Below are 10,000 nucleotides of genomic sequence, written 5' to 3'. Positions count from 1 at the left end.
TTTTGGAGTTGCTATCACTCTTTGGGATCTAAACCTATAGATGTAGTTCTTTGTCGGATGGTGCTTGATGAGAGCAAGATCAAGAAAGTTCTGGGAAGAAAGTGCAGGCTTACTCCCCCTTTTACGTCATCAAACCTGAAAGCCTTAAAAGACAGAATTGGAAGAAGAGAAAAAAACAAAAAATATACATTGTTCGTTCTGGGAAGAAAGTGCAGGCTTACTCCCCCTTTCTACGTCATCAAACCTGAAAGCCTTAAAAGACAGAATTGGAAGAAGAAAAAAAAAACGTAAAAATATATATATATAGGTGGAAATCTCATTTTGAAAAAGACATTGTGTTGGGCGAGGATTGAGTTGGGGTTGCGATTTTGAATGTGAGGGTTGGGGTTGAGATTTTGAATGTGAGGGTTGGGACACACACACATACACATCAACAAACAAAAGTTAAGCCTTGACTATTCAGTTGAGGATTCTGTGTTTGGGGTTCACAGATGTAAGAACGTTCACCCCTTGACACACATTATATACTGTTATACACCTCGGACTTGGCCCTCGAGTGTCCACAACGGTGTATAGTAGGAGGGAGTGAAGCGCCAACCTATTGCTCCCATTGCACACACACACACAAACAAAAGTTAAGCCTTGACTATTCAGTTGAGGATTCTGTGTTTGGGGTTCACAGATCTAAGAACGTCCCCCTTGACACACATTATATACTGTTATACACCTCGGACTTAACCCTCGAGTGTCCACAAAGGTGTATTATCTGCTTAGTTTTGTCTTTTGTAATTCCTGTGAAAAAAATGTATTGATTCAATGATAACCCAAGAAAGTGTAAGAAACTTGGATGAAAAGAATTTGTTTAAATCATGTTTTGGTAAAAGATATATTCATCCTACAGTCGAATGTGTCCTAGAATACTATAAAACAAAGGGTTTAGAAAAAACTGCCCAGGTCTGTCATGCAAATGTAGAATTGACCGACCAGATTGTTAAAGTAAATAATGAAACATGTACTCTCTACTCAATATTTTATATAGAGACCATGAAAATATCTTGGATTTTCTTTGCCTCACTCTCAATAATCTTTTTGATAATAATCATCATTTTGATATATCTAGTTAAAATAAGGAAGAACCCTACATTTGTTTTATAGATGCTCTAATTCAAACAGAGCAAAGACAACATAACATAATGTTATACCCTGGATAATTAAATCTCCCAATCGCCTCATTAACTCAAAACTTCTTAACAAAGTCAGGAGAAATAGTGTATACCAAAGAGTAAAAAGTGTGAAGCAACAAATGGACAACATTTCAGATTAATTTTTTTTCTTATCTATCCAAACTCTTGTGATTTATTTTTCCCATTCATTTGAAATAATCTAGATGAACACCTACTCAATGAAAAAAGAAAGAATCCATATGAACACCTAGTCAATGAAAAAGAAAGAAAAGAATCCATATGAACACCTACTTATCTAATCAATGAACTGTTAATATTCTAATTGAACACCTACTCAATGAACAGAAAGAAAGAATCCATATGAACACCTAGTTAATGAAAAGAAAGAAAGAATCCATATGAACACCTACTTATCTAATCAATGAAAAGAAAGAAAGAATCCTAATTGAACACCTAATCAATGAACTGTTAATATATTCTAATTGAACACCTACTCATCAAGTCAATGAAAAAGAAAGAAAGAATCCTAATTGAACACCTACTCAATGAACTGTTAATATTCTAATTGAACACCTACTCAATGAACAGAAAGAAAGAATCCATATGAACACCTACCCAATGAAAAAGAAATATTCCAATTGAACACCTACCCAATGAAAAAGAAATATTCTAATTGAACATCTACTCAATGAACTGATAATATATTCTAATTGTACACCTACTTATCTACCCAATGAAAAAGAAATATTCTAATTGAACATCTACTCAATGAACTGATAATATATTCTAATTGTACACCTACTTATCTACTCAATGAAAAAGAAATATTCTAATCAATAAACTGTTAATATTCTAATTGAACACCAAGTCAATGAAAAAGAAAGAAAGAATCCTAATTGAACACCTACTCAATGAACAGCTAAAAATCCATATGAACACCTACCCAATGAAAAAGAAATATTCTAATTGAACACCTACTTATCTACTCAATGAAAAAGAAATATTCTAATCAATGAACTGTTAATATATTCTAATTGAACACCTACTCAATGAACAGAAAGAAAGAATCACAATTGAACATCTACTTATCTAATCAATGAACTGTTAATATTCTAATTGAACACCTACTCAATGAAAAAGAAAGAAAAGAATCCATATGAACACCTACTTATCTAATCAATGAACTGTTAATATATTCCAATTGAACACCTACTCAATGAACAGAAAGAAAAGAATCAAGATGAACACCTACTAATCAAGTCAATGAAAAAGAAAGAAAAGAATCCATATGAACACCTAGTTAATGAACAGCTAAAAATCAAGATGAACACCTAGTTAATGAACAGCTAAAAATCAAGATGAACACCTACCCAATGAAAAAAGAAAGAATCCATATGAACACCTAGTTAATGTACAGAAAGAAAGAATCCATATGAACACCTAGTTAATGTACAGAAAGAAAGAATCCATATGAACATCTACCCAATGAAAAAGAAAGAAAGAATCCATATGAACACCTAGTTAATGAACTGTTAATATTCTAATTGAACACCTACTCAATGAAAAGAAAGAAAGAATCCTAATTGAACACCAAGTCAATGAAAAAGAAAGAAAGAATCCATATGAACACCTAGTTAATGAAAAAGAAATATTCTAATCAATGAACTGTTAATATTCTAATTGAACACCTACTCAATGAACAGAAAGAAAGAATCACAATTGAACATCTACTTATCTAATCAATGAACTGTTAATATTCCAATTGAACACCTAGTTAATGAACTGTTAATATATTCTAATTGAACACCTAGTTAATGTACAGAAAGAATCCATATGAACACCTACTCAATGAAAAAGAAATAATCTAATCAATGTACAGAAAGAAAGAATCCTAATTGAACATCTACTCATCTAATCAATGAAAAGAAAGAAAGAATCACAATTGAACATCTACTCATCTAATCAATGAAAAGAAAGAAAGAATCCTAATTGAACACCTAATCAATGAACTGTTAATATATTCTAATTGAACACCAAGTCAATGAAAAAGAAAGAAAGAATCCATATGAACACCTAGTTAATGTACAGAAAGAAAGAATCCATATGAACACCTACCCAATGAAAAAGAAATATTCCAATCAATGAACTGTTAATATTCCAATTGAACACCTAGTTAATGAACTGTTAATATATTCTAATTGAACACCTACTTATCTACTCAATGAAAAAGAAATATTCTAATCAATGAACTGTTAATATATTCTAATTGAACACCTACTCAATGAACAGAAAGAAAGGAATCCTAATTGAACACCTACTCAATGAACTGTTAATATATTCTAATTGAACACCTACTCAATGAACTGTTAATATTCTAATTGAACACCTAGTTAATGAACAGCTAAAAATCAAGATGAACACCTAGTTAATGTACAGAAAGAAAGAATCCATATGAACACCTACCCAATGAAAAAAGAAAAAATCTAACCAAGATGAACACCTAGTTAATGTACAGAAAGAATCCATATGAACACCTACCCAATGAAAAAGAAATAATCTAATCAATGTACAGAAAGAAAGAATCAAGATGAACACCAAGTCAATGAAAAAGAAAGAAAAGAATCAAGATGAACACCTACTAATCAAGTCAATGAAAAAGAAAGAAAAGAATCCATATGAACACCTACCCAATGAAAAAAGAAAAATCTAACCAAGATGAACACCTAGTTAATGTATAGAAAGAATCCATATGAACACCTACCCAATGAAAAAGAAATAATCTAATCAATGTACAGAAAGAAAGAATCCATATGAACAGCTAAAAATCAAGTCAATGAAAAAGAAAGAAAGAATCAAGATGAACACCTAGTTAATGTACAGAAAGAATCCATATGAACACCTACTCAATGAACAGCTAAAAATCAAGATGAACACCTACTCAATGAACAGCTAAAAATCAAGTCAATGAAAAAGAAAGAAAAGAATCAAGATGAACACCTACTCAATGAACAGCTAAAAATCAAGTCAATGAAAAAGAAAGAAAAGAATCAAGATGAACACCTAGTCAATGAACAGCTAAAAATCAAGATTAACACCTACTCAATGAACAGCTAAAAATCAAGTCAATGAAAAAGAAAGAAAAGAATCAAGATGAACACCTAGTCAATGAACAGCTAAAAATCAAGATGAACACCTACTCAATGAACAGCGAAAAATCAAGTCAATGAAAAAGAAAGAAAAGAATGAAGATGAACACCTACTCAATGAACAGCTAAAAATCAAGTCAATGAAAAAGAAAGAAAAGAATCAAGATGAACACCTAGTCAATGAACAGCTAAAAATCAAGATGAACACCTACTCAATGAACAGCTAAAAATCAAGTCAATGAAAAAGAAAGAAAAGAATCAAGATGAACACCTACTCAATGAAAAGAAAGAACCCAATGAATACCTTTCTTTTCCCTCATATCTATTTACTTTTTCTTGTTAAAAATGCTTTTTTTCCTAAATAATTCACGTTTTTATCAAGAAAATATAAGCTAAAAATAAAAAGTGAATTCACCAATTTTTTGGTTTTAATTAAAAAATTGGTGAATTCACTTTTTATTTTTAGCTTATATTTTCTTGATAAAAACGTGAATTATTTAGGAAAAAAGCTTTTTAACAAGAAAAAGTAAATAGATATGAGGGAAAAGAAAGGTATTCATTGGGTTCATTCTTTTCATTGAGTAGGTGTTCATCTTGATTCTTTTCTTTCTTTTTCATTGTCTTGATTTTTAGCTGTTCATTGAGTAGGTGTTCTTCTTGTTTTTTAGCTGTTAAATGACTAGGTGTTCAACTTGATTCTTTTCTTTCTTTTCATTGACTTGATTTTTAGCTGTTCATTGAGTAGGTGTTCATCTTCATTCTTTTTCTTTCTTTTTCATTGACTTGATTTTTCGCTGTTCATTGAGTAGGTGTTCATCTTGATTTTTAGCTGTTCATTGACTAGGTGTTCATCTTGATTCTTTTCTTTCTTTTTCATTGACTTGATTTTTAGCTGTTCATTGAGTAGGTGTTAATCTTGATTTTTAGCTGTTCATTGACTAGGTGTTCATCTTGATTCTTTTCTTTCTTTTTCATTGACTTGATTTTTAGCTGTTCATTGAGTAGGTGTTCATCTTGATTCTTTTCTTTCTTTTTCATTGACTTGATTTTTAGCTGTTCATTGGGTAGGTGTTCATCTTGATTTTTAGCTGTTCATTAACTAGGTGTTCATCTTGATTTTTAGCTGTTCATTAACTAGGTGTTCATATGGATTCTTTTCTTTCTGTTCATTGAGTAGGTGTTCAATTAGAATATTAACAGTTCATTGAGTAGGTGTTCAATTAGGATTCTTTCTTTCTTTTTCATTGGGTAGATAAGTAGGTGTACAATTAGAATATATTATCAGTTCATTGAGTAGATGTTCAATTAGAATATTTCTTTTTCATTGGGTAGGTGTTCAATTGGAATATTTCTTTTTCATTGGGTAGGTGTTCATATGGATTCTTTCTTTCTGTTCATTGAGTAGGTGTTCAATTAGAATATTAACAGTTCATTGAGTAGGTGTTCAATTAGGATTCTTTCTTTCTTTTTCATTGACTTGATGAGTAGGTGTTCAATTAGAATATATTAACAGTTCATTGATTAGGTGTTCAATTAGGATTCTTTCTTTCTTTTCATTGATTAGATAAGTAGGTGTTCATATGGATTCTTTCTTTCTTTTCATTAACTAGGTGTTCATATGGATTCTTTCTTTCTGTTCATTGAGTAGGTGTTCAATTAGAATATTAACAGTTCATTGATTAGATAAGTAGGTGTTCATATGGATTCTTTTCTTTCTTTTTCATTGACTAGGTGTTCATATGGATTCTTTCTTTCTGTACATTAACTAGGTGTTCATCTAGATTATTTCAAATGAATGGGAAAAATAAATCACAAGAGTTTGGATAGAAAAGGGAAAAATTCACATGAAGTGTTGTCCATTTGTTGGTTCACACTTTTTCGGTTTTGGTATACACTATTTCTCCTGACTTTGTTAAGAAGTTTTGAGTTAATGAGGCGATTGGGAGATTTAATTATCCAGGGTATAACATTATGTTATGTTGTCTTTGCTCTGTTTGAATTAGAGCATCTATAAAACAAATGTAGGGTTCTTCCTTATTTTAACTAGATATATCAAAATGATGATTATTATCAAAAAGATTATTGAGAGTGAGGCAAAGAAAATCCAAGATATTTTCATGGTCTCTATATCAAATATTGAGTAGAGAGTACATGTTTCATTATTTACTTTAACAATCTGGTCGGTCAATTCTACATTTGCATGACAGACCTGGGCAGTTTTTTCTAAACCCTTTGTCTTATAGTATTCTAGGACACATTCGACTGTAGGATGAATATATCTTTTACCAAAACATGATTTAAACAAATTCTTTTCATCCAAGTTTCTTACACTTTCTTGGGTTATCATTGAATCAATACATTTTTTTCACAGGAATTACAAAAGACAAAACTAAGCAGATAATACACCTTTGTGGACACTCGAGGGTTAAGTCCGAGGTGTATAACAGTATATAATGTGTGTCAAGGGGGACGTTCTTAGATCTGTGAACCCCAAACACAGAATCCTCAACTGAATAGTCAAGGCTTAACTTTTGTTTGTGTGTGTGTGTGCAATGGGAGCAATAGGTTGGCGCTTCACTCCCTCCTACTATACACCGTTGTGGACACTCGAGGGCCAAGTCCGAGGTGTATAACAGTATATAATGTGTGTCAAGGGGGACGTTCTTAGATCTGTGAACCCCAAACACAGAATCCTCAACTGAATAGTCAAGGCTTAACTTTTGTTTGTTGATGTGTATGTGTGTGTGTGTCCCAACCCTCACATTCAAAATCTCAACCCCAACCCTCACATTCAAAATCTCAACCCCAACTCAATCCTCGCCCAACACAATGTCTTTTTCAAAATGAGATTTCCACCTATATATATATATATTTTTACGTTTTTTTTTTCTTCTTCCAATTCTGTCTTTTAAGGCTTTCAGGTTTGATGACGTAGAAAGGGGGAGTAAGCCTGCACTTTCTTCCCAGAACTTTCTTGATCTTGCTCCCATCAAGCACCATCCGACAAAGAACTACATCGATAGGTTTAGATCCCAAAGAGTGATAGCAACTCCAAAAGTCTCCAAAATATAAATAAATAAAATAATAATAATAATAAATAAATAAATAAATAAATAAAAGCCCCCAAAAAAGGTTCAAGTGTCCAACATAAACCCAACTTTCCAAGTCTTCAAGGTATAACCACATTCCCGTTGAGTTTCCAAGATATGTATCACATTGTGAGTTATCAATCCAGAACCCACATTTCAAGTATTCAAAGTAAAACCAACTTACAAAGTCTCTTAAGGATAACTCATTTACTGATTTTTTCAAAATTTGTGAGTCTCCAAGGTAGGCCCCATATTTAGAACCATCTTGGCAGAACCCTTTTCCTGAGTCTCCAAGGTAGTTATTTAAACCATCAAGGCAGAACTCATTTACTGATTTTTTCAAAATTTGTGAGTCTCCAAGGTAGGCCCCATATTTAGAACCATCTTGGCAGAACCCTTTTCCTGAGTCTCCAAGGTAGTTATTTAAACCATCAAGGCAGAACTCATTTACTGATTTTTTCAAAATTTGTGAGTCTCCAAGGTAGGCCCCATATTTAGAACCATCTTGGCAGAACCCTTTTCCTGAGTCTCCAAGGTAGTTATTTAAACCATCAAGGCAGAACTCATTTACTGATTTTTCAAAATTTGTGAGTCTCCAAGGTAGGCCCCATATTTAGAACCATCTTGGCAGAACCCTTTTCCTGAGTCTCCAAGGTAGTTATTTAAACCATCAAGGCAGAACTCATTTACTGATTTTTTCAAAATTTGTGAGTCTCCAAGGTAGGCCCCATATTTAGAACCATCTTGGCAGAACCCTTTTCCTGAGTCTCCAAGGTAGTTATTTAAATCATCAAGGCAGAACTCATTTACTGATTTTTTCAAAATTTGTGAGTCTCCAAGGTAGGCCCCATATTTAGAACCATCTTGGCAGAACCCTTTTCCTGAGTCTACAAGGTAGTTATTTAAACCATCAAGGCAGAACTCATTTACTGATTTTTTCAAAATTTGTGAGTCTCCAAGGTAGGCCCCATATTTAGAACCATCTTGGCAGAACCCTTTTCCTGAGTCTCCAAGGTAGTTATTTAAACCATCAAGGCAGAACTCATTTACTGATTTTTCAAAATTTGTGAGTCTCCAAGGTAGGCCCCATATTTAGAACCATCTTGGCAGAACCCTTTTCCTGAGTCTCCAAGGTAGTTATTTAAACCATCAAGGCAGAACTCATTTACTGATTTTTTCAAAATTTGTGAGTCTCCAAGGTAAAACTTGTATTCTGGCTCATCAAGGTATAACTTGTTCAGTGGGTATTGTCTTGATAACTCACAATGAGTACTATTGCTGTAAAACTCTTTTTCAGGATTTTGCTGGTCTCCAAGGTATAACTCTTTGGTTGGGTCATCAAGGACGAACTCGTTCTGTGGGTCTTGGTCGCTCATAAGGTCTTCAACCAAGCCAACAATTTCGCCCCAAGTTGTAGCAAAAGCAGTATTTTCATTTCGTATTTCAGACACAATTTCCTGTGAGAGAAAATAATAATGTATTAATTAAGTTATTTAATTATTAAATGAGTATGCTTCAATCAAAGTTTGAAAATAGGAAAATAAAAAATCTTACCTCAATAGATAAGTGGTTTGAATCCAGTTCATCAACTTGAAGGTTTAGTTCCATAGAAGACAGAGAGTTCCAAGGAACACCAAAGTCATCCCACTCAAGGTCTTCAACCAAGCCAACAATTTCCCCCCAAGTTGTAGCAAAAGCAGTATTTTCAGATACAATTTCCTGTGAGAGAAAATAATAATGTATTAATTAAGTTATTTAATTATTAAATGAGTATGCTTCAATCAAAGTTTGAAAATAGGAAAATAAAAAATCTTACCTCAATAGATAAGAGGTTTGAATCCAGTTCATCAACTTGAAGGTTTAGTTCCATAGAAGACAGACAGTTCGAGCCAAGCACACAGAACACCATTGCCAGCAAAAACAAATGTTTAAAATGGAGCCTGGGTTTGAAGCTTTTATAGAGAAAGACTGGTGGGTGTGGTTTCCTTTGGAAATTCCCTGGGCAAGCCTAGGCAAGCCTTCATTGGGAAATTTTTCAAAACCATAACATCCTGTAATTTTCTAGTGATTTCTTTGTGAGTCAGAGATGAACTGGAAATGATGTAAGAGTGGGCGGGGGCTTAGCAAAAGTAGGCGGAGCTTAGGAAAAGTGGGCGTGGCTTAGAAAAAAATACCTTATGAAAAGTGGGCGGAGCTTAGCAAAAGTGGGCGGGGCTTAGGAAAAGTGGGCGGGGCTTAAAGAAAAGTGGGCGGGGCTTATTGAATACCTTGTGGAAAGTGGGCGGGGGTTTAACAAAAGTGGGCGAGGCTTAAAGAAAAGTGGGCGGGGCTTAACAAAAAATAACCTGTGGCTCAGGAGGTGGTCAAACAAGAGCATTAAGAGAAGTTTATCATTTCGTAATGGCACAAATGGGGTATCTTAAAAATTATAAAGATTCAAATGTTTTGTTTGTCAATATTTTAGATGGGGATTATTGTGCAAAGAAAATTAAACTATTGAAGGAATTTGAGAATGAACAAATCTTTATAGGTTCAATGAGTGAGCTGTTCAACCCCCAGGTGTTCAATTCAATGAGGTTCA

General features: G+C 33.2%; 1 long non-coding RNA gene across 1 annotated transcript; it reads right to left on the bottom strand.

The window, feature by feature from the left end:
* Positions 1-8,500: 8,500 nt before the first annotated feature.
* Positions 8,501-9,706, bottom strand: LOC147027245 (uncharacterized). The gene is made up of 3 exons (XR_015057964.1): positions 9,236-9,706; positions 8,974-9,138; positions 8,501-8,876 (listed from the first exon to the last, which is right to left on the bottom strand). It is a non-coding gene; the product is annotated as an uncharacterized LOC147027245 (long non-coding RNA).
* Between the last annotated feature and the right edge of the window lie 294 nt (positions 9,707-10,000).

The sequence above is a fragment of the Eptatretus burgeri genome, chromosome 5 (assembly GCF_056783735.1).
Source record: "Eptatretus burgeri isolate ZD-2024b chromosome 5, Ebu_testis_v1, whole genome shotgun sequence".
NCBI lineage: Eukaryota > Metazoa > Chordata > Myxini > Myxiniformes > Myxinidae > Eptatretus > Eptatretus burgeri.
The sequence above is the reverse complement of the archived record's forward strand: the minus strand, read 5'-3'. Positions and strand labels throughout refer to the sequence as shown.